At 43.7% G+C, this 25,514-nt stretch overlaps 1 long non-coding RNA gene across 1 annotated transcript in view; it reads right to left on the bottom strand.

Moving 5' to 3' along the window:
• LOC147362013 (uncharacterized) overlaps positions 1-25,514 on the bottom strand; it is a 137,079-nt gene that overhangs the window by 24,478 nt on the left and 87,087 nt on the right. Inside the window, exon 3 of the long non-coding RNA XR_015138443.1 lies at positions 11,285-11,454. This is a non-coding gene — a long non-coding RNA (uncharacterized LOC147362013). The remainder of the gene's footprint in view (positions 1-11,284; positions 11,455-25,514) is intronic.

The raw sequence follows: 25,514 nt of genomic DNA, 5'->3' as shown, positions 1-25,514 counted from the left end.
TTTAACTAGATAATCTCTCCACCTGTAAAATAATGATTTTTTGAGTATGCCATGGGGCAGGGAATGCTGGCGCAAGGGTCAGAAGAATGGAATTCGCATACTAGCTCACTCCGTCCTTTGCTTTGTGAACTCTGGCCATTATATCTTTTTGAGCCTTCCTTTCTCATCATATGAGAAATGAAGAGGCTGGCCTAGATATTCCTAGGATTCCTTCCAGCTCTAACATTCTCTGATCTCTGTTTTCATGGTTCAATGTGAGTAGGATGTGTGTTCAATCACTCATCCTTCTGAGTCTAGACAGTGCTCTTAACTAGGTTTCCTAAGACACCCACGTACATACACCTCCCCTTCCAACTCCAGTTACTCTTTAAGCCGTGTCATTGGCCGCTTCATCTTTCCTCGCTCTGGACCATGTATTAGATTCCTACAGCTGGTGTAAATTGGCATGCACCCTGTGCCTTACTGCGTTTATTATCTCACAGTTCTGTAGTTTAGAAGTTGAAATGGATTCTACTGGGCTGAGGTCAAGGTGTTGATGGAGCCGTCTCCCTTTCTGGTGGCTCTAGGTGAGAATTCTAGAAGCTGCCCACCTGCCTTGGTTTCTGTCCTTCTTGCTCTGTCCTCCACGCCAGCAACAGCCATGAGCAACTAAATCTTGACAACTAAACCCTGAGCCCACCTGAATAATCCAGAATAATCTCCCTAGTTTAAGGTTAGCTGATGAGCACACTTAATCCCACCTGAAACCTTAATTCCTCTTTGTCGAAGAACAGGTTCCACGCAGAGGAATGAAGACATCTCTGGGGTCATTACTCTGCCTACCACAATCCTTAATCCTTCACAGTCTTTATGGTACTTTCAGCAAGTTTGGCCAGCACAGATAGGAGAACATGAGCGATTTGTCTTGCTTTAAGAAGATCAGGTATGGAAACTAAAAGCAATCCCAGTCCCAGAGCCATCACACCCCAAACAGTCCCAGCACTTCATTAGGACCTCATCCCCACACTGCCTTGCTCTCAGCTAGGCATCTTTAAAGCCATTATTTGCGTTTATTTTAATGAAGCTCAAACCAATATGTGAATAAAGAAAAGACCTAGAAAAGTAAAAAAAAAAAAAAAAACTCTCTAAGAACCTCAAGAATGAATCTAAAGGAGTTCTTTTAGGTAAGGTACCCTACCTATAGGATGGCAATATAAAACATTGAGTTAAATTTGAACACAGGTTAACAACACATAATTTTAGTATAGGTATGTTACAAATATTTGATGAGATCCCCTGGAGAAGGAAATAGCAACCCACTGCAGTATTCTTGCCTGGCAAATCCCATGGACAGAGGAGCCTGTCCTCATGGGAGGAAATCCCATGGACAGGCAGACTACAGCCCATGGGGTCACAAGAGTCAGACATGACATAGCGACTAAATAATGTTTCAAATATTTGATGGAATTACTTAAATTAAGAAAAAATTATTTGCTGTTCATCTGAAATTGATACTTAGCTGGGTGCCCTGAAGTTTTATTAGCCAAATCTAGCAACCGCATCTATCTGAACCTCTTCGAATGATAGTATCTTAGCTCCATATTCCTTCTCTCCAAAGGTCAGACACATTTCCAGTGTTTGCTGCTGACTAGACCAACAGAGTCGGACACGACTGAAGCGACTTAGCAGCAGCAGCAGCAGCAGTCCAATAGAAAACCACATCGTACAGATCCAAAACTATGATAATAATTGTTGCCAGAAATTGTAAAAGCTGCAGTATGGCAATTACTTTTTCTGCACTCTTTCCATGCAACCTTCCAGGCAGTCCTGTAAGGAGGAAATGCAGTCTTGGAAAGAATCTTGCCTTTTGTCATCCAGCTACTGAAATGCAGGAGTTCAAACCTGCATCCATCTGCCTCCAGACACTAACACCATCTCGCCCAGGGAGTCACAGCTTCTTTTCCTTCATACCCTTCCTTGGTTTGCCATCCATACACTTCAATTCTCTTCATCAGAGCTTTCTTTGGCCCTAATGAAATCGTATCTGACTGTCATCAAACCAGAAATAGATGTATACATGGGCCCCAGACAGGAAAAGTTGAAAAGGGCTACCCAACCGTAGTGAAAGTGAAAGTCTCTCAGTCGTGTCCGACTCTCTGCGACCCCATGGACTATACAGCCCATGAAATTCTCCAGGCCAGAAAACTGGAGTGGGTAGCCTTTCCCTTTTCCAGGGGATCTTCCCAAGCCAGGGATCGAACCCAGGTCTCCAGCATTGCAGGCAGATTCTCTACCAGCTGAGCCACAAGGGAAGCCCACCCAACTATAAGACCTGAGCAAATATCTTCCCCTGTCACACAGCACAGTAGCTCAGAGATTCCTATATTGGCAGTTTCTTCTGTATTTCTGTTTTTAAAGTCGGAGGTGTATCATTTACTAGGCCGTCTTTGACTAAGTTGACAGAATCAACTTTTATTTAATTCCATTCAATATTGAATGTGCTCCAAAGGCTACATCTGATTATCTGAGCTAAAGGAGGGTACTGCAAAATTCAAGATAAGGCAAAAATTAAATTTCGCTTCAGAATCTATTTCTGCACTTACCATTCTGTCCAACATTGTACAGCAGTGAGTCAGAGGCTCCCCTGCCTGAATTCTGTCTCCCCCAACGCCCTCCCTCATGTTCAGCTCTCCAAAACCCCAGACAAGAATGGCAACTGTATATGCTCTGATCTTCCCCCAAGACACAGGGATGGGGCAAACTTCTGACCTCCAGAGGGCTGCCCTATTAGGGCCCAGCTGAAAATAGCAGCTTCACCTTTCAGGACTATAGATCCAGTTCAAGTGCCGCCAAGTGATGAATGAGCTATAACGCCTTGCCTATCACTAAACTGGGGCTTCCCAGGAGGCGCTAGTGGTAGAGAATCTACCTGCCAATGCAGGAGACTCAAGAGACTCATGTTCAACCCCTGGGTTGGGAAGATCCCCAGGAGAAGGGAATGGCAACCCGCTGCAATATTCTTGCCTGGAAAATCTCATGGAATTGGACACAACTGAACAACTGAGCAAACACACATATAGTTGAATTATCAATAAAAACCATTTATCCTTTCTTCCTCTGACTCCGCAGGTGTTGGGAAAACAAAATATACTATATATTATCTCTGCCTTCCAAGGACTCATAATTTGGAGAAGAATTAGAATAACAACAAAAAAATACAGTATAACAGGCATGCCTTAAAAAAAGTAGTATATATATAGATGTACCTTGAAAATATTATGCTAAGTGAAATAAACCAGGCACAAAAAGATAAATACTGTCTGGCCCCACTTACATAAGGTAACTAGAATAGTTAAGTTCATAGAGACAGGAAGTGGAAGGGGTGAGGGGATTGGGGAGTGACCCTTTAGTGGGGTATGGAGTTTCATTAGGGGATGATAAAAATTCTGGAAATGAAGAGTGGTGATGATTGTACAACATTGCAAATGTACTTAATGTCACTGAACTGTACACTTAAAAATGGTTAAAATGATCAGCTTTATGCTGTGTCTATTTTGCTACAATAAAACTCTCACCAAACTGAAATTTTCCACTTAAGGTAACTGGAAGATGTATAAAAAACTAACAGCTAATTATTTCCCTGCCAAAAGGAGATAAGAAGGGAAAAGTGCTATAGCAGAGAAATTCTATAATTACGAAAAAAAATCATCTGAACATATACAACCGAGGTGGCTGCTTAATTCACTAGGAGGCTAGTAATATGGTTTTGCTTTATAACATTCAAAGCGTAGCAAAGAATATCTTTCATTTAGGAAACTAGATCATATATTGGGCTTCCCTGGTGGCTCAGACGGTAAAGAATCCACCTGCAATGCGGGAGACCTGGGTTCGATCCCTGGATCAGGAAGATCCCCTGGAGGAGGGCATGGCAACCCACTCCAGTATTCCTGCCTGGAGAATCCCATGGACAGAGGAGCCTGGAGGGCTACAGTCCATGGGGTGGTAAAGTAACTAAGCACAGCACACACAGATCATATATGACTCAGATATAAGCTGCTACAGTGGGATGGAAATTGAGTGTCAGTCAGTCAATTTGCAAAGGATGGGAAGAAGGAGCTTTCTTGAGACATGGCAAGAGAATCAAGGAGTTAGTCATGGCCCCCAAAGAAATCTATCAGAGGTCACAGCTCAGGTGTTTCCCTAGGACATGGCCTCCCTTCACACCTGACTCGGCCGCTCGTGCTCAGCGCCCACGGACCTCCATAGTGGCCACTCTCCCCAGCTCTTGCCATCATTGACCAGGGCTTTTCCCCCAGAATTATGCATAATATTGTGGTTCTGGTGATCTACGTATTTCTAAATTGTTCCATTTTATATTTCATTGGCAAAGAACATGTAGAACAATAAACTTGAAAGTATAGCTTTCTTTGGGAAAACTAGATACGAAATATGAAAAGAAAAACTCTACAGTGTTCAATCCTTCATGCCTGCTTGAGTTAGACTTTGAAAATATCTTGAGCCATAATAAAGATGGGCTGTACCTGTGTATTCCCCTTTTCATATAGTCCTTCTCATATCACATGCAAGGTATGGGTTTACGCTACTCAGCATCAAAACAGCAGGCTCGTTATTTACAAAACACAAAGAGACTCACAGACTTAAAGAACAAACTTACGGTTGTCAGGGAGAAGGATGGGAGGAAGGAATAGTTAGGGAGTGTGGGATGGACAGGTACACACTGCTGTATTTAAAATGGATCACCAACAAGGAACTTCTGTATTGCACATGGAACTCTGCTCCATGTCATGTGGCAGCCTGGATGGGAGGGGAGTTTGGGGGAGAATGGATACATGCATATGTAGAGCTGAGTCCCTTTGCTGCCCACCTAAAACTATCACAACATTGTTAATCAGCTATACCCCAGTAGAAAATAAAAAGTTTAAATAAAAGACCCACTTGGCTCCATTGTCAATACATGTGAAAATGATATTTGCAAATGGTAAGGCCGAATTAGGATACATTCCTTTAAAAATATTTTTGAGCATGTTACTAAGAATAACAAACTAAAATGTTGCCTTAAATATGGCACAAATAAATCCAGATTCTACTCAAAGCTGAATTCTTGCAAAACAAGGTCAAGGTACCTAGGACTTTTGGCAGCTGGACAAGACTAATCTTGGCTTCCGTGATTTAAAAACAAAGAAAAAAATGATTGGAGATAAGATCAGATTCTCCTAGGTAACACTGACTTTTCAGGGATCCACAACAATGCGCATCCCCCTATAGTTTTCATTTTATCAACTGGCTTAACATCATTTTCTTGTTCGTAACGTGTGTTGAAAATATTGTACTGTTAGGGTTGATTGTATTAAATGTCAGAGAGATGGATATAAAAGTGATTAATAAAACTGATGATAAAATGCTTTACAAAGCATCATACCCTTTTTTTTTTCCAAGTAATCAATTCAAAATGTTTCACTGAAACAATAAATGGCCTGGAAGAAGCAGCATCTTACTAGTCAATGGATATATACCTTTATCTGAGTTTCACAGAGAGGATTTTGTTTCCAACATAAGATATATTGGTTCAAGTCCCTGAATGTACATCTCCAAATTATCAGTCTCAAAATTAGGGGACCATTTCTCAGGAGTACACATCACATTCTGATTTCAACTCTGAAAGTACATTTGCCACATACCCTAAAAAGATTTCCTACCCCAAGAGTAAGTCATAGTAATACTTTGCTGCTGATAATGTCTATACTGTCAGCATCAATCAAGATTATGCTGCAGGCAAATTTTTGCTGCAGAAATAATCTCTGATTTAAGTAAGAACATCATGACTGAAAGAATATTAAGAAAATCACAAAATTACTGGAAGGCTATAGCATGGCATTGTCCAATAGAATTTTCTGCAATGATAAGACATATTTTCTGTCTTTACTGTCCAACATGCATGGAGCTACTGAGCACTTAAAGTGTAGCTGTGAAACTGAGGTGTGTTAGTCACTCAGTCTTGTCCAACTCTTTGCAACCCTGTGGACTGTAGCCTGCCAGGCTTCTCTGTCCATAGAATTCTCCAGGCAAGAATACTGGAGTGGGTTGCCATTCCCTTCTCCAGGGGATCTTCCTGACCCAGGCATCGAAACTGAGTCTCTTACATTGCAGGTGGATCTTTACCTTCTGAGCCACAAGGGAAGCCCTGAAGTCTGGCTAGTGCACATTAAACAAACATTCAGTTCAGTTCAGTTCAGTTCAGTCGCTCAGTCATGTCCAATTCTTTGCGACCCCATGAATCGCAGCACGCCAGGCCTCCCTGTCCATCACCAACTCCCGGAGTTCACCCAGACTCACGTCCATCGAGTCAGTGATGCCATCCAGCCATCTCATCCTCTGTCGTCCCCTTCTCCTCCTGCCCCCAATCCCACTCAGCATCAGAGTCTTTTCCAATGAGTCAACTCTTCGCATGAGGTGGCCAAAGAATTGGAGTTTCAGCTTCAACATCAGTCCTTCCAAAGAAATTCCAGGGCTGATCTCCTTCAGAATGGACTGGTTGGATCTCCTTGCAGTCCAAGGGACTCTCAAGAGTCTTCTCCAACACCACAGTTCAAAAGCATCAATTCTTTGGCACTCAGCCTTCGTCACAGTCCAACTCTCACATCCATACATGACCACAGGAAAAACCATAGCCTTGACTAGACGGACCTTAAAGTAATGTCTCTGCTTTTGAATATGCTATCTAGGTTGGTCATAACTTCCCTTCCAAGGAGTGAGTATCTTTTAATTTCACTGCAGTCACGATCTGCAGTGATTTTGGAGCCCAAAAAAATAAATTCTGACACAGTTTCCACTGTTTCTCCATCTATTTGCCATGAAGTGATGGGACCGGATGCCATGATCTTCATTTTCTGAATGGTGAGCTTTAAGCCAACTTTTTCACTCTCCACTTTCACTTTCATCAAGAGACTTGAGTTCCTCTTCAATTTCTGCCATAATCTGCATATTATTATTATCTGCATATCTGAGGTTCTTGATATTTCTCCCGGCAATCTTGATTCCAGCTTGTGCTTCTTCCAGCCCAGCGTTTCTCATGATGTACTCTGCATAGAAGTTAAATAAGCAGGGTGACAATATACAGCCTTGACGTACTCCTTTTCCTATTTGGAACCAGTCTGTTGTTCCATGTCCAGTTCTAACTGTTGCTTCCTGACCTGCATACAGGTTTCTCAAGAGGCAGGTCAGGTGGTCTGGTATTTCCATCTCTTTCAGAATTTTCCACAGTTTATTGTAATCCACACAGTCAAAGGCTTTAGCATAGTCAGTAAAGCAGAAATAGATGTTTTTCTGGACCTCTCTTGCTTTTTCTGTGATCCAGCGGATGTTGACAATTTGATCTCTGGTTCCTCTGCCTTTTCTAAAACCAGCTTGAACATCAGGAAGTTCACGGTTCACATATTGCTGAAGCCTGGCTTGGAGAATTTTGAGCATTACTTTACTAGCATGTGAGATGAGTGCAATTGTGCAGTAGTTTGAGCATTCTTTGGCATTGCATTTCTTTGGGATTGGAATGAAAACTGACCTTTTCCAGTCCTGTGGCCACTGCTGAGTTTTTAAATGAACTTATACAGCCATTGTATGACTTGTATCCATCACATTGGACAATGCAGCTGCAAAACCAGGAATCAAGGTGGGTTGGCAGTAGCCAGCACAGCTAAATCCCTCCCTAAAAACTAATGCAGAGAGGACTCGTTTCCTCTATAACACAAAGCAGCCCAGGACATGCAATAGAGACATCGTGACCTCTAGAAACTGATCCTGCTTCTACTGGGACAAGCTGCCACATTGGAAGCTCTGTGATCTCAGAATCTCTGTACAGGATGCTGGCATCACATTAGTTGAGCCTGGTTTAAAGACCCACTTCCTTTATCACTGCACTGCCTGGGAAGCCCCTAAAATGTATCTATAAGCCCCAAATCAATACTCAAGTCACTTTCACAATCATTTGTGGACATGCTTCAGAGCATCAGAAATTCAAGGTGCCTGGCATGCACATTCTCAGTTGAGGTAGAACAAGGTGATGCTCTGCCTTCTTATTTCAGGTCAGGCTGTAAGCAGGTGTCCTTGTCACTGTATATTCAAAGCCTTGTTTTTCACATCCCTTGTGTTATCTCTTGGTGGCTTCACCTTTAAAATGGCCCCAACTCCAGCCCTAAAGTACTTACTGCCTACAGAGAAAATATGTGTTCAGTTGAGTCTTAGAAAAGATGCTGGGAAATACTGAAGGCAGGAGAAGGGGATAACAGAGGATAAGATGGATGTTATCACCAGCCCAAAGGATATGAGTTTGAGCAAGCTCCAGGAGTTGGTGATAGACAGGGAAGCCTGATATGCTGCAGTCCATTGGGTCTCAAAGAGTCAGATGCAATGAACTGACTGAACTGGGGCTTCCCAGGTGGCACTAGTGGTAAAGAACCCACCTGCCAGTGCAGGAGACATAAGAGACAAGGGTTCACTCTCTGGGTCGGGAAGACCCTTGGAGGAGGGCATGGCAACCCACTGCAGTATTCTTGCCTGGAGAATCCCATGGACAGAGGAGCCTGGCTGGCTGCAGCCCATAGTCACATACAGTCAGACAGAACTGAAGCGACTTACCATGCTCGCATGCAATGTTCATTCAAGTGAGAGTTACAGTCTTTAAACAGAAATACACATAAAACAAGATTATGGACCGATCAGTTAACAAAAGTGTTGTTATCTGTGTGTCATAGGAACCTAGCCCTGTATTTCCCCTAGGCACTATGGGCGCAGTATTCGCTAACTCTCTGTTGGCAGTGACCATAAAACAAAACTGCCCTGAATGTTGAGAACTGCTTATTTTGTTAATATCTGGATGGGAAATGACCACATTAGTCACACTCACAGTTGAGGCCTTCTTATCAAGAGTGACACCTGATATGGCAGTGAGTACACAGTAAGTATTCTTTGAATAAAGGAAGAAATTAATTCATTCACTAAAGATCAAAGCAACCAATAACTTGTGTTAGAAATTTTCTTTGCTCTTGGGAATTAGTTCTGAAGCAACGGCAATGAGCGTCCTTACATAAAGGTGATAGCACAGAGGTTTTAGAATTGCAACCCATCAATTGTTACCACTGCTTCAAACACTCCCAAACCACATTCAGTGGTTTACACTGAATTTAAACATATTCGTATTCACATTTTTAGAAATGTTTGACTATGTTTCACAGCCAATGCATAAGCCCCAGAACAAGGCTTGTTGCTAAGTGTGACTACCTCTAGAGAGAGAGAGACGCGGTGAGTCTAATTTGCTCATCTGAGGTCAGCAATAACCCAAGGGAGCGGATTTGAAGCTCCCCGTGTGTGTGTCATAACCCTTAGCCAGTATTCATTTCTTCAAAGTGAAGTCATTTTCCAAAGAGAATAACTTCACATTTCGGTAACTGGAGGTGTCACTATACCCAGAATTGCAATTTTAGTGCTTCCGTGTTGGGGCAATTTAGGACTTAAGTTTTACTTCATTACATTTCATTATAAATATTCCCACTGGCAAAACAGAGTTCAGCTGGCAGTCTTTGCCCAGAAGCATCTCAGAACTAATTTAGCATGAGGAATTCAAAGCTGTCTTCCTCCAGCCCCGGTTTCTAGGTCACCCTGGAAGCCGCATGGAATGAGGGGCCCCGCGTTCACAGCTCCCAGCGTTCGCTTCAGTCCTCTCCCCAATGCAATTATCTTACTAGGCACTGAAAAATCTATTACGTGAATTTACAGCAGCTCTGGAGTCCTAAGACAGCACAAATTGTTCCCATTTTGATTGGAAAGATAAACTGCAATCACTTCAGAGGGAAGTTCCATACTGGATGCCCTTGTCAATGGAGCGATTCTCATTGGGAAAGAAAGCTGGTCACGGAGGATGGCCGGGGTGGGGGTAGGATCGGTCTCTAAGGTAGCATGGTTCCTATCACAGGTGAGAGCGGATGTGTTCACTGAGCAGGCTGCAGAAGCCTCAGCAAGTGTAAATTTGGAGGGATTAATAAATGACTCATATATTGTATGTCAGGTCCACATTAGCTGTAATGAAACAGATTGCAAACACCGAGGAAAGTCATCAGCACAATATTTGCCATGCCCAGAGACGCCAGGAATGATATTATGGTTCTCGCCTCAATTTTAAACATGAGCGTCAAGTCACAGTTCATGTTAAAAGATGAAGCACATGTTAGCCTCTGCCAGGGCATACAGATTAGGGGAAGGAGGAGAAACAATAAGAGAAGTAAATGCCTGCAGTCTTATAGGAAGACAGATTTTAGAGTAAGGCACGGAGCCTGCGTAGACCAGTAGAAGGAGCACTGAATTGACAGTATGAAGACCTAGGCCTGAGCATCACTCTGCCTACCATAAATGGATTTGCCTTTTGAGACCAGCCACTTATATTTTCTGGCTCTCAATTTTGTCTTCGGTGAAGTGAGTACAGTTAAAAGCTTACCTCTCTATGAAACACAGTTGTGAGGAAATGCCATAAAACCATGCCCAAGTTTGTCAGAAGTCTATGTATGACCTGCATAGAACATTTAAAGGTTAGAGGAAAGTACCCTATGTTCATGGCAGCGCTATTCACAAGAGCCAAGAAATGAAGGCAACCTGAGTGTCCATCAACAGATGAATGGGCAAAGAAGACGTGGTGTATGTTTACAATGGGACACGACTCAACCAATGAAATGAACAAAATGTTGCCATTTGCAGTAACCTGAAGGGACTTGGAGGTCATTAGAGTAAGTGAAGTAAGTCAAAGACGAAATCTGTATGATGTCACTTACATGTGGAATCTGAAAAGTACAACGAACTAGTGAATATGACAAACAAGAAGCAGACTCACAGAGAACAAGCTAGTGGTTACCAGTGGTGGGACAGGGGCCAGTTTAGGGCTGGCAGAGTGGGCAGTACAAACTATCGAGGGTACGACAGGCTACGAGGATATATTATACCATGTGGGGAATATATCCAATATTTTATAATAACTGTCATTGGAGCATACACTTTAAAACTTGTAAAAAAAAATAAAGTTAAAAAGGTTGGAGGAAAGTCAGCTAATGTAAATTTGGATTTTTATAAGCGTAGATGTTCACAAAGGGATTGTTGGCTCTGATCCTCTCCCTACCCACAGTCAAGGCAACTGTTCGGGAAGAAAATCTGTCAAGACACTCAGAGTACTTTCCCAGCCCTGCCACTAACTAGCTAAGAAGTTTGAACATCTCACAGCAACTTTGAGACTTGCTCATGGACTTACCTGTAACATGAAGTAACTGGACCAGGTGGTTTCTAAAGTCCTTTCTAGAAAGTTCTAAGATTTTATGGAGGATAAGTTTCCATGTGCTGTTCTGAGTTACAGGTACCGCCAATCTCTTCCCCTTGCTCACGGATCTTGTCCATTCCAACTTCCTTGGAAATGATACTGCCCTAAAAAAAAATAGTTTTAGGTAGAGAGAGGGTCAGCAAAAAAAAAAAAAAGAATGAATTTCTTTTTCTTCTCCTTTGCTGAGGTCCCATTATAATTTGTAGGAGTAGGAAATGGGGATGACTGACTTCTTGATAGGAAGAGGGTGCTTGGAAGGAGAGCTGACTTTGCCAAGTATTACAAACTCCTGAAAGTGATGCTATCTGAGCGGAGTGCTCCTATGAAGCATGTTCAATAAAAGCATATTGACTGGCAAAGCAGTCTTCCACAGCCGAGAAAAGAGGAGACAGCGATCAGAGGACGAAAGCTCCCCAGACTTCAATAATGTATTGTTAACCGGCGTAATCTTCTGAGAAAGTGCGAGGTCTCAAATTAACAGCACTGAATTGAGCCTAATAACTACATTGCACAACATCATATCTCCTCCTCAATCAATACTTAATTTTCTCACACAGCCCTCGGCCTTCTACAAGCTTTTATTATGTTTTGCAAGGAACAGCATTGACCTTGAGGTGTGCCAGTCACCTTCAACCTTAAAATCCCCAAACAGCTGCGAATGAGTCTGGAAGCATTCCCCAGACAAATAGAGGCTAAAATCCATACCTAGAAAAAAACATATATATTTTTTCCTATGATAGTCACTTCATATTGTGTCAGACGTGTCCGTTCTTCATCATATGGTAAGCTTAGAGTGGTTAAGCTTTGGAAATCAACCCATGCTTTTAGAAGTAATTTTGAGTCACTTCAAGGTCACACAAGTCAGATCAACAAACCCACAGTCTGAGGCTGCATTTTGCTGCCTCAGTCCCCTAGTCCTGGCTTTGGTCACTGAGGCTCAACCAAGTCTGGAAGGAAAGTGACTTTTTTCCATCTCAGTTAACAAAGATTACTCTGGAGGGTGACGATCGGATTAACTTTAAACCTTCAGTTATTATTTTGTTCCAGCCTCTCAATGTTGTATGTTCTATAGGAGAGCTACATTTTAAAGTTAGGGGAGAATTTCCACCACCCCCAATAAATCATCTTTTCTCTATTTACTCATTTAATTCATAAATGAAGTGCTGATTTGACATTTCTTGACAACCCAAAATAACCTCAAAGAGACAGGTCAAGTCTCATCACAGCCTCCAAAACATTCTTGTGGTTAACTCTTCAGTAAAATGTTGCCATTCCTAGCATCTGGTTAAACCTTGTTTTAACCTTGGCATCTGCATTTGATTTAGGCCAGGCTTCTGTTGTCAACATAACAAATGACTGTCTTCATCCAGCAGGAAATACGTGCATCTTAGTCTGAGCATTTCCAGAATATTTCTGGAGATTCACTATGATTAGACTGAGTTAGGTCTTATGATGGCCAGTCTCTGAGACCAAACCAGTCTCCGATTGGTTTAATCTGTGTCCCCTGTCCCACCCCCTGGAGCAAGACAGAAGGCAAGGCTCTTTGGTTAAAGTAGACGTAAGTGGGTGTCAGGCAGCAAAACATTCTGCGATTGTCCACGGGCTCATTATGTTTGAATGCTTTCATCAGCTTTGTTGAGGGATGAGAGTATGTTATCTGCTTAACTATTACCTCATTGTTGAATATATTAGGGTATTTCAACTGTCTTACTAGTAAAAACTAATCACCCAAACAGTCACGTTGCTCTGGAATATTCATTTTATTTGAGAAAATTTTCCTGAAATATATTTGCAGAAGCAGAACTACTGAGTCAAATATAATAGGCTCTTTTTTTTTCTGTTGGTTCTGCTTCCCTGGTGGTTCAACAGTAAAGAATCTGCCTGCTAATGCAGGAGACAAGGGTTCGATCCCTGGGTCAGGAAGATCCCCTGGAGAAGGAAATGGCAACCCACTCCAGTATTCTTGCCTGGGAAATCCTATGGAGAGAGGAGCCTGGCAGGCTATACAGTCTGTGGGGTTGCAAAAGAGTCAGACACGACTTAGTGACTAAACAACAGCAACATATGGCCAGAAAATATTCTTCAGGATTTCAGAAAGAACTGGCCCAGTGACCCTTCCTTAGAAGCCTGTCCCAGCATCTTATTACCTTCATAGACCTCAGACAATGATATAGGTGAGGGAGAAAATAACAGATGGGAAAATAAAAAGTACACAAGAGTAAGTTAACCAGACAGACATTCTGGGGGTTCTAAGATGGACTCAAATTACCCAGGATTGAAGCAAATCCACCATTGCAGTGGACACAGCTGCTGGAACCAGTTAGCCCAACGTGTTGTTGGTACTGAAATGGCCAAGAGAATGTTTAATACAATCAGGATCAGAACTGCACAGAAAACAGAACCCATAATCATCATCCATGCAGTCAACCTAGTAATGATGTGTCCCTCCTCACAAGAGATAAAACTAGAAAAAAGGCAGAAAAGGGCAACATCTAACGCAGAAAAAGATTCATTCAGCAAGATGGATTGGCTGGAAATCTCTGACATACCTTACTATCTAGGTACAGGCCTGCCTCCAGCCACAATAGAGAAAGCAGAGCATTATACAAAAGAGTGAATCTTCCAGTTTTACATTTAAAAGTGTGAATGTAAAAGTCTTTCCTTCAAGGCTTGGTTGCGCCTCAGTGACCAAGGCCAGGGTTGGGGGATGTGAAGTTTGGGCAGCAAAATGCAGCCTCAGACTGTGACTTTGCTGATCTGACTCATGTGACCTCAAGCAAAGTGATTTAAAGTTACTTCTCCGAAAAGCATGGGTTGATTTCCAAACCTTAATCACTCTAACTTTACCATATGACGAAGAACAGACACGTCGGACACAATATGAAGTCAATACCATAGGAAAATATCTTTCTTCTGGGTATGGATTTTAGCCTCTGTTTGTCTGGGGAATGCGTCCAGGCTCACTTGGCCCTTTGGGGATTTTAAGGTTGAAGGTGACTGGCACACCTCAAGGTCAATGCTGCTGCTTGCCAAACATGTACACCAGTTGCCGACAGGCGGGTTTTGGCCCTTCGGTTGGCATACACTGGCCCTGGCGCTGAAGAGAAGTTGCATTCACAGCTCCTGGGAAATAGAGGCTGTGTTCAACAGCTGCCGTCACTTTACATAAACCAGGCCCGAGATGTTGCCGCACGTACCTACAACGGGCAGCCTCCTCTCTCGACAGAGGAGGGCCTGCAGCTTGTGGACATTACAGACTAAGCGAGGAGGATTAATTAGACCATGTCCACAAAGCACATTGAGCTCCTTGGAGGGAGGCCTTTTAATTACAGTACTGGCCAGGAGCAAGTGGGAAAATAGGGAAATAATATCAGTTTTGTCAGGAATACAAAGGAACACTCCATTTGGATTCCTTTCTTGCCTCAAGTAATCCATCTGTATGTTCCCACCTTCTTATTCTAGAACCTAGATATGTTTTGAATAAGACACAGTAATCTTATGTCTTCATTTACATGTAGGATGTGCTGTACCATTCTTTTTACTGTCGTTATTCAGACATTATTATTCTGCTCAATTCATTTTTGAAAATTGCCTTTTAAAGGCAGAGAGATGTTTCTTTCCTCTGCCTATTTTGAACTGTGTATGAAATGGAGAATGAAAGAATATTTACCCTAACTTGGTTGCAGGATTTGGTTAGAGATGTAATTTGTGAATTTATTCCATTTTGAGAAGTAAACATCAGCTACTAACCACCTGGAAAAGGCACCACTTAAATTTCCAGGAAATTTGGCTATACCTCAAAATTCAGATTTAGAAAGCCAAACAGGGCTTTCCAGTTGAAGAACAGATTCAATTCCACCTGCACAAAAAGTCAGTTTAAAAGAGTTCATATTGATGCAACTTTCATAAAATGTTGAAATAATCAGCATTTGGGCCCATGTAGCAATTTGTGCATTAAATCATTTGCACTTGGAAAGTGGGCTCTTTGACATTCTAATATATATATATATTGGCCTAGCTGCCCTGGTAGCTCAGATGGTGAAGAATCTGCCTGCAATGTAGGAGACCCAGGTTGGATCCCTGTGTCGGGAAGATCAGAAGGGAATGGCAACCCCCTTCAGTATTCCTGCCTGGAGAATCCCATGGACAGACCATAGGTAGCAAAGAGTCGGACACACCTGAGTGACTAACACTTCACTCCCTATTATAATTTTAGGATTAATCATTTAGGATTAGTTTTTCAGTTAATAATATGAAGCAATTTGACTTGGTGAATGATGAATAGAGGAAAGATTCTCTAGCATCCTCAAATGTGTTCTAATTTGAATACATTGAAAAAGAACTTGGATTGGTGGGTCCTACCTTGGCAAGATGGGCCTTTGGATGCAGAAAGCAGCACAGGGCTCCAGTCGACGTACTAGAGGATTAGGGTTGAAATGACAGGGGCTCATGGATGCAGGTTTGCACGTGCTTGGCACAGACGCACCCCTCCTCATTCCTTGCAGTCTGTTAAGGCAGGAAAACAAATATGGGGTTCTCCTATCCTGGCCTCCTCCAAAGTAACTAGGAGCCAAAAGTGGAGGAAGGAATGTGGAGTCTGGAAAGAAACAGAAGCCCAGGATACTCACTTAGGGCTTCCCAGGTGGCTCAGCAGTAAAGAATCCACCTGCCAAGCAGGAAATGTGGGTTCAATTCCTGGGTCAGGAAGATCCCCTGGAGGAGAAAAAGGCAACCCACTCCAGTATTCTTACCTGGGAAATCCCATGGACAGAGGAACCTGGCAGGATACCCTCCATGGGGTTGCAAAGAATCAGACTTGACTTAGTGACTAAATAGCAGTCAGTAGCTCACCTGTTCCAAGTCATTTCACGGGTGAGTCTGAACACTTGAGCAGGAGAGAACCCTCTTGATGATTAAATCACAGCGAGCTGCCTGCAGCATTGGGCTTCCCTTGTGGCTCAGCTGGTAAAGAACCCGCCTGCAATGTGGGAGACCTGGGTTCGATCCCTGGGTTGGGAAGATCCCCTAGAGAAGGGAAAGGCTACCCACTCCCGTATTCTGGCCTGGAGAATCCCATGGACTGTCTAGTCCACGGGGTTGCGAAGAGTCGGACATCAAATGGCCTCCAGCATCAAGTGTCCTTTCCTGTGGCGCCTTCTAGGCCCTGCCTGCGTGTTAGTAGCCACAAAACAAGCTATAGATGCTGAGGGCTCCCACCACAGCAGGCGTGCCCAAAGCCAGGTCGGGCCTCCTTCCAACATTCCCAAGTTCTGCTCAGTGTGTTGTTTTCCCAGAGCTCTGCAGTTCAACTCAGAAATGTTTTATCCTTAATTAGAGAAGAAGCAACCCGAGCGAGGGAATTTAAACCATTTGACCTAGCAATAGAGAAAACAGAAATCACAGCTCAGCAATTCCATTGCTCTTGCCTCCTTCACTTCAGTGTCAATCCTAGGAAGCTTCCCAGAGCCACTGTCAGAACCTCAAGGTCATCTCTGCCGTGAGGTTCCCTGGGCCAAGGGCATACAGCTCTAGGTTGGATAACTCCCAACTATAGATCGCCTTTGTCATTTGCATTATGGTTTCTTCCTTGATCCGTTGGGCTATTTACATGTGTGGTTTAATTTCTAAATGTACAGGGATTGTTTTTTCAACTTAGTCTTCTTACTATGTGTGCTTAGTTGCTCAGTCACATCCGACTCTTTGTGACCTCGTGGACTGTAATCCACCAGGCTCCTCGGTCCATGGGATTCTCCAGGCAAGTATACTGGAGTGGGTTGCCATTCCCTTCTCCAGGAGATCTTCCCAACCCAGGGGTTGAACCCAGGTCTCCTGCATTGCAGGCAGATTCTGTACTGTCTGAACTACCAGGGAAGCATCATCTTCCTACTACTGATTTCTAACTTAACTACACTGAGAAAAGAGAATGTGGTCTGAATAATACCAACTCTTTGAAAGTGGCTGATATCTGCGGAAGGTCTACCATGTGGTCAGTTTTTGTACATGTTCCACGTTTGCTTGCAAAGAATGCACCTCAGAAAAGAATTCTACACGTGTTCAATAAATCAAGAACAGTAATTATATTATGCAGATCCTGTTTACCATCTTTTCGTCTCCTTGATGTATCAATAATTCAGAGAGATATGTTGAAATCTCCCACTGTGCTGATGCATTGTCAGTTCTTCAGTTTAGTTCTAACAGTTTTGCTTCATATATTTGAAAGGTATTCTATTACGTGCATGCATGTTTAAAATATTAAGTCTTTAGAGTGAACTAAATCTTTGTCATTAAGAAGTGATGACACTAATAAGTCACTAATAATGCCATTTGTCTTAAAGTCTACTTTTGTTTGATAATAATCTGGCTGTCCAACAGTCTTTTTAATTGTATTTGACAAGAATGTATATTTCTATCCTCTTTCAACCTTTCTGTTCTTACAAATGTGTTTTGTGAAAACATCATAGTGCTAAAATCGTTTTGATTTTTTCCCATCTGACTGCTTTTCTGAAAATCTCTTTTAGATTGTGCTGCTGCTGCTAAGTCGCTTCAGTCGTGTCCGACTCTGTGTGACCCCATAGACGGCAGCCCACCAGGCTCCCCCGTCCCTGGGATTCTCCAGGCAAGAACACTGGAGTGGGTTGCCATTTCCTTCTCCAATGCATGAAAGTGAAAAGTGAAAGTGAAGTCGCTCAGTCGTGCCCGACTCTTAGCGACCCCATGGACTGCAGCCCACCAGGCTCCTCCGTCCATGGGATTTTCCAGGCAAGAGTACTGGAGTGGGGTGCCATTGCCTTCTCCGCTTTTAGATTATAAATCTAGCTTATTTCTTGTTTTTGAGGTTAACTTGAACTTGCTTCTACCATCTTATTTTTTAATTTTTGTTTGTCTCTCCTTTTCCATGCATCATTTATTCTCCTTCCTCACCTTTCAGTGCTTTTTTCCCTTTGGTCTTCATTTTGAATTGACTGAGGATATGTTTGCGTTCATACTACTTTTCCATATATTACCTTTACAAGCTTGGAAATTAAAACACCCTAAACCTATTCTTTTAGTGAGTCCTTTGAAATTATACTATGTACATTTGACTTAACAAACTCTAGTAATAGATTATATCTTAAGCTCTTTACCAAAAATACAAGAACTTCAGGGCAGATTTACTGTTTGGTCCCTAATATTGTTAACAAGCTTACAGTTAACAAGTGCTTTCTTTCTGGGTCTTTTTTAAGGACAAAAAGTAATCATTATTCACTTATCTAGAAACACTTTGCTTAAACGTATTTGTTTACCATTTTACTGGCTGACAATTCCTGTTTACCTCTCAGACCTTCTTTCTTCAATTATTTTTCTTCTTCCCGAAGTATACTTTTCAGAGGGCTATTTAATGGTAACTTGGTGGTGGTAAACCCTATGCATTTTTTATCTGAAAATCTCTTTACTTCTCTCTCACTTTTACAAGGTAATTTTGCTAGGTATAAGAATTCTAAGATGATACGTATTTTTTCTCGTAAAGATGTTACTCTATTTATTCTATTATGGCCATTGTGACATCTACTTTCTAACAGCCTGTCTTTTTTAGTAATCTATCTTTACTCTGCCAATTTTAAAATCTTATCTTTGGCCTTAGTATCTGAAGTTTCACTGTGCTATATGTAGAAATGGAATCTATTTTTTCATCTCTTTCAACATTTTGGAAAATTTTTGGCAATAATCTCTTCAAATATCATTTCTCTTTATCCACTCTTCCCTTTCACCTAGAATCCCTTAGACTTGTCATATTACTTGTCATTCTATTCATCCTCTTAAATTTCCTGCCATATTTTCCATCTCCTTTCTCTGTGTATTCTGAGTAATTTCTTCAAACATATCAACCAGTAATTTCCTCTTCAGCTTTGTCAAACTCACTGTTTCTTTATCCCCTGCAAAAGTGAAAGTGAAAGTGGCCTCAATCATGTCCGACTCTTTGTGACCCTGTGGACTCATCCATGGAATTCTCTAGGCCAGAATACTGGAGTGGGTAGCCTTTCCCTTCTCCAGGGAATCTTCCCAATCCAGGGATTGAACCCAAGTCTTCAGCATTGCAGGCAGATTTTTTACCAACTGAGCCACAAGTGAAGCCCAAGAACACTGGAGTGGGTAGCCTATCCCTTCTCCAGGGGATCTTTCCAACCCAGGAATTGAACCAGGGTCTCCCGCATTGCAGGTGGATTCTTTACCAACTGAGCTATCAGGGAAGTATCCCCTGAAGTTTTCTTTTTATTTCCAACAATTAAAGTTTTCATTTTTAGAAGTTCTATTTTGTTTTTTCCTGAATCTCCTTGAATATTCTTGATGTCTCCCATTGCCTTCGCCATGACTGGTAAGGGTTAACTTGTCCAAAACAGATTCTCTGAAAGTTGGCCTTCTAGAAAAGGACTTGGCTGCCTGCAGAGTACCATGGAAGCCAGCCACCAGCTCAGTGCTTAAGGCAATCAATCCTAGTCAACCTCAAAGCTTGGCCTGCAGCCCTCTGACCATGCCAGGGGGTGGGCTACACTTCTTCATCCATGAACACTGAGTTGACAGTCCAGCTCTGGAGCCAAAGTTCTGCCACATCATATTGCTATTGTATCCCTTCCCAAAGCACGTCGCTCAAAGCCCCCCCAGCCCAAGGGCAAGGTCCTCCTTGTGAGATTTGGCTCTGCCCTTCCCTTAATCTGTGCATTTTACCCAATAAATACTACTCCAATGAATCAATACGTAGATGATCCCACTTTAATGACAGAAAGTGAAAAAGAACTAAAGATCCTCTTGATGAAGGTGAAAGGGGAGAGTGAGAAAGCTGGCTTAAAATTCAACATTCAAAAAAACGGATATCATGGCATCTGGTCCCATCACTTCACGGCAAATAGATGGCAAAAAAGTGGAAACAGTGCCAGATTTCATTTTCTTGGGCTCCAAAATGACTGTGAACGGTGACTGCAGTCATGAAATTAAAAAACACTTGCTAGAAAAGCTATGACAAACCTAGACAGTGTATTAAAAAGCTGAGATATCACTTTGCCAACAAAAGTCTGTATAGTCAAAGCTATGGTTTTTCCAGTAGTCATGTATGGATGTGAGAGTTGGACCATAAAGAAGGCTGAGCACTGAAGAATTTATGCTTTCAAACTGTGGTGCTGGAGAAGACTCTTGAGAGTTCCTTGGACAGCAAGGAGATCAAACCAGTCAATCCTAAGGGAAATCAATCCTGAATATGCATTGGAAATACTGATGCTGAAGATGAAGCTCCAATACCTTGGCCACCCAACACCAAGAGCCGACTCATTGGAAAAGACCCTGATGATGGGAAAGATTGGAAGGCAGGAGAATAAGCGGATAACAGAGCATGAGATGGTTGGATAGCATCACTGACTCAATGGACATGAGTTTGAGCAAACTCAAAGAGATAGCGAGGGACAGGGAAGCCTGGCATGCTGCACTTCACAGGGTCACAAAATCAGACACAACTTACTGATGGGACAATAACAGCACCAATGAATCAATGCCAAGTTTTCTGGTCAACTGCCCTCCAGCTGCTGGCCCTCAGTTGGTACCCACTCATAGACCAAGATGCTGCTGTTGTCAATTGCTCCCCTGATGACCCTTTTCCTCCTGCTAAATTACTACTCAGAGGCTCTCACCATTTGCTCCTTTGGGGAAGGCAGGAGGAAAAATCCCCTCCATTCTTCAAGCTAAGCAATTCTTCAAAAAGTAGGTATTAATTAGGATCTAGTTGGTCTTCAATAGAAAGACCCCCACCAAAGTTCTCAGCCTCATACTGAGAGAACAGATGTCTAGGGAACACCCCAAAATCAATTCTAGTTGTGAGGCCTGAAATGCAGTGGTGGTTCCAATATGTCACCCATCAGATCTTAGGTCTCAACTTAGCTTACCCACCTTGTCCCCCACATACAGTCTGACTTTACAACAAAACCAAAGCCAGAGGTTGGTTTCAGCATCTGCCCCTCCATCTCCAACATCAATTCTCAGGCACTGGTGAGACTGCTGGGAAAACACTGAGATCTGAAATATTGTTGGAGGCAGTTGTTCTCGGTCTGCAGGTTAGAATCATGGGGGCAGTTTTTGAATACCCCAGTGCCCAGGCAGTACCCCTGACCAATTGCCTCGGGATCTGTGGATGTGATCAGCGTTTGGGTACAAAGATAAATAATTCATCATGCTGTACTTAGATGAGCTCCTCCACCAGAGGAGGAAACAGATAAAGCGGATTAGCAAAATACTGTGGCCTTGGCCATATGAGAGAGCTGAAAGAAATTGGAAAATGCCATCCCAAAATATGTCACTTTGGCCTAGGGATTATCTTGAGTTGAAGTCATTTGAGAATAAACTGGTGTAGAAAGAAGCCTTCTCAGAACTTCCCTTATCTGAATAAAAGCAGGATTTTCTGAGAAATGAGGACTGCCATAAGTCTCTTGTCCCTGGAGTTTTTACTGCCAGAAAGAAACTGGAACATCAGTCCTGAGATAAGTCTGCACACACACACCTCACTAAAATAACTCCTGTCTTCCATTAGTTTCCCTGTATAAAACCTTCACACAATTTACCCTCCTTAGGAGCCCAAATCCCTCCTCTCTTTGTACAGTCATCTCACAGTTTATTGCTCTTTGCTAAGATGGTATATAAGCTTCTGAGTCTAACTACTTCTTTGGGCTTTTATTTCTTTAATGTGAAGCCCCCGTGCAAGTAAAAATATTAACAACAATAATAATTTTTAGAAAGCATCTGCCTTCACGGGCAGAGGGAGGGAGGGAGGGGAGGGTGAGGCAGAGAGAGAGTCATACATTGGGTTAAAGGTTTACTGAGCTTGGCCTCGCCCACCAGTGCAAGACCCAGTTTTCCCCACAGCCAGTCCCTCCCATCAGGAAGCTTACACAAGCCTCGTCCTCATCCATCAGAGGACAGAGAGAAAACCACAATCACAGAAAACCAACCAAAATGATCACAGTTTCATGTAACTTAATGAAATTATGAGCCATGCCCTGTAGGGACACCCAAGATGGACAGGTCATGGTGGAGAGTTCTGACAAAAGGTGATCCGGTGGAGAAGGGAATGGCAAACCACGTCAGCATTCTTGCCTTGAGAACCTCAGGAATGGTATGAAAAGACCCAAGGATGGGGCAGACATATACTTTTGGTTCCACTTGTACGAGGTCCCTAGAATAGTCAAGTTCATAGAGTCAGAAAGTGCAGTGGTAGATGCCAGGGGCCAATGGGGTGGGGTGGTGAGGAGGAGGGGTGGGGTGGTGAGGAGGAGGGATGGGGAGTTAGTGTTTAATGGGGACAGAGTTTCAGTTTGGGAAGGTGAAAAATTCAGGTGATGGATGATGGTGAGAATTACACAACAATGCAAATGTGCTTCATGCCACTGAACTGTACAGTTAAACGTGGCTAAAACAGTGTGTTTTATATGATGTGACCACAACATAAAAAAACATTAAGAGAGAGAGAGAGCTCAGGAGTCTACAAAGTAGGAGCCATGGATGACAGAGGATAAGTCTGAAATCAGGAAACTCCATCAGGAAGATCCACACCCAGTTAAGAAGTGATGATGACCTCAGACAGTGGGCATGGAGAGAAAGCAGAAGAGACCCTCAGGAGGCAGACTCGACAGGGCATGGTGAAATAGGCCAGATGCCAGGAGCAGGGGAGAGGAATGGTCCTGCAACTAGGATACGTGGAGCATGCATGAGAGGCAGCACGAAAAGCTCTAGAAGACAGTGGAAGGAAGCGCCTGGCACAGCCTTTTCTGGTCCATCGCTCCAACCTGAAACAACGGAGGGGGTGCAGACTTGGCAGGAAATACAGGCGCCCACTCCTCTGAATGATGAGGGCAAACGTCATGCCCGTATGTATATCCTCCAGGCCCAGCTTGCTCCTGAACAGGTGATTAATAGACTACCAGAAGAAAAAGGAACTTTATATTTATCAGCTAATGGAAACATACCGGTCCAGCACCAGTGAGCCTGCTCCATGATAAGCAAGTGAGAGTGTCAGTCCCTCAGGCCTGTCTGACTGTCAACCCATGGACTGTAGCCCCACCTGGCTCCTCAGTCCGTGGGATGCTCCAGGCAAGAATACTGGAGTATGGGTAGCCATTCCCTTCTCCAGGAGATCTCCCTAACCCAGGGATTGAACCCAGGTCTCCTGCCAGAACCCAAATCAGTCTTGCTCCAAATCTTGTGTTTTTTCCAGCATCTAGTACACTGAGGGATCGGGGGTGGGATTCAAAGTCTGGGCTTTGTTCTTATTTTTCCAGTTGTTTTTTTAAAAAACTTGGAATGGTCTCAATTGTGTTTAATCAGCATGGTTCTCCTAATCAGGGTCATACGCCATTTTGCAAATTAGACACGTGTGTAAGGAAATCGAAGCTCAGAGTTACCAAGAGTCACAGAGCTAAGCAGGGTGTGAACCTGAGCTCACATGCTTGCCTGTCCTGCTCCAAAACCCGTGTTCTTTCCAGTGTGCAGGGCAGGTTCAAATACTGCCTCAGTTTCTGCGGGTCACTTTCTCAGCCTGGACGCCCTTGTCTGTGAGGACAGTACAGGGCCTGCCTCACGGCTCTGGGCACGCGCACAAAGGCTGTGGTGCAGCCTCTAGTCCCGAGCAGGCGTTCTCACCCATCAGTCCTCATGCGGAGCAGAACAATGGTCCCCAAGGACCCCCGGCCTGACCCCCAGGGCCTGTGGCTGTGTTGGGTCACATGGCAAAGGGGACTTTGCGGATGAGCAAATTAAGGACCTTGGGACAGACTTGGATAATCCTCGATTAACCAGTAAGCCTAAGGGTCCTTTCCAGGAGAGGAGGAGGAAGAGAGGCAGAGAGTTGAAGGAGAGAGTTGAATGGCCCACAAGTAAGTGGCCGGGGACTCTTCCTCAGAGAGGTCTGGACAGGCCAGCAGATCAGGCTCAGCGTGAGTAGCCAGGGATACAGGGGAAACAGGTAAGCAAACAGCACAGGTACATGGTATTAGGACATCCCTCCAGTTAGGAAGACGGCATCTGTCAGCCACACCACTGGCCCGCGGGTCGCAGGTACTATTCAATTCAGCCCACACAGTGGGGCGTTTTTTTCTCATTAGCTTCCAAAGTTAAAAATTGGAATGGTTCATGTAAAACTCCAGGAAAGCTGTCAACACAGGCTCACATTCCATAAAGCAAGAGCAAGCTGGGGAGCAGAGCCTCCCCCTTATAGAGACTTTTACTTGGTGCCCACCTGTCCACCTGCCCACCTGTCCACCTGCCCCACCTATCCACCTGCCCACCTGTCCACCTGTCTATCTGCCCCACCTGTCCACCTGTCCACCTGCCCCACCTGTCCACCTGTACACCTGCCTGGCCCTGGAGGCTTGAAACTCAGTCCCGCTGTTGGGAAGCCATGGAGGTAGTGAAGAGTGGCCAGGAGGCAGAGGCTGAAAGCTAGACTGCAGGGTGTTCCCATCACCCACTGAGTGGTCAGGAGACACCGGCAGTGCCTCTTAATCCCATAACTTGAATAAAATGGGATTGGAAATAAACAGGACAGGTGGGGAGCACAGGAGATGTCCCCACCGTGTACGTGGCTGAGAGGCTAAAGGCCTTTGGAAAAAGCAGGGCCCGGTTTACCTGCAGGAGGCCCAGCTGGCCTGGCCCCTTCCCCTCTGGTCTAGCCTGGGAGGCCCCCGAAGAGGTTCAGATCAGATCAGATCAGTCGCTCAGTCGTGTCCGACTCTGTGACCCCATGAATCACAGCACGCCAGGCCTCCCTGTCCATCACCAACTCCTGGAGTTCACTCAAACTCATGTCCATCAAGTCAGTGATGCCATCCAGCCATCTCATCCTCTGTCGTCCCCTTCTCCTCCTGCCCCCAATCCCTCCCAGCATCAGAATCTTTTCCAGTGAGTCAACTCTTCGGATGAGGTGGCCAAAGTACTGGAGTTTCAGCTTTAGCATCATGGTTACTGTTCAGTAAAATCCATCCTCCAGCCCACACACACAGAGTGCATGCTGTTGTGGGTCGAACTGTGCCCCCACCCCAGATTCATGCATTGAAGTCCTTACCCCCAATACCCCAGCAGGGGCCCCAACTCAGAGTTAGGGTCTTTACAGAAGTAACCAAGTTACAGTGAGGTCATCAGAGCAGGCCCCAAT

The sequence above is a fragment of the Bos grunniens genome, chromosome 12, assembly GCF_055505025.1.
Source record: "Bos grunniens cultivar Pamir isolate PY7600 chromosome 12, Bosgru_T2T1.0, whole genome shotgun sequence".
Lineage (NCBI taxonomy): Eukaryota > Metazoa > Chordata > Mammalia > Artiodactyla > Bovidae > Bos > Bos grunniens.
This window is presented reverse-complemented; position numbering and strand designations above follow the sequence as displayed.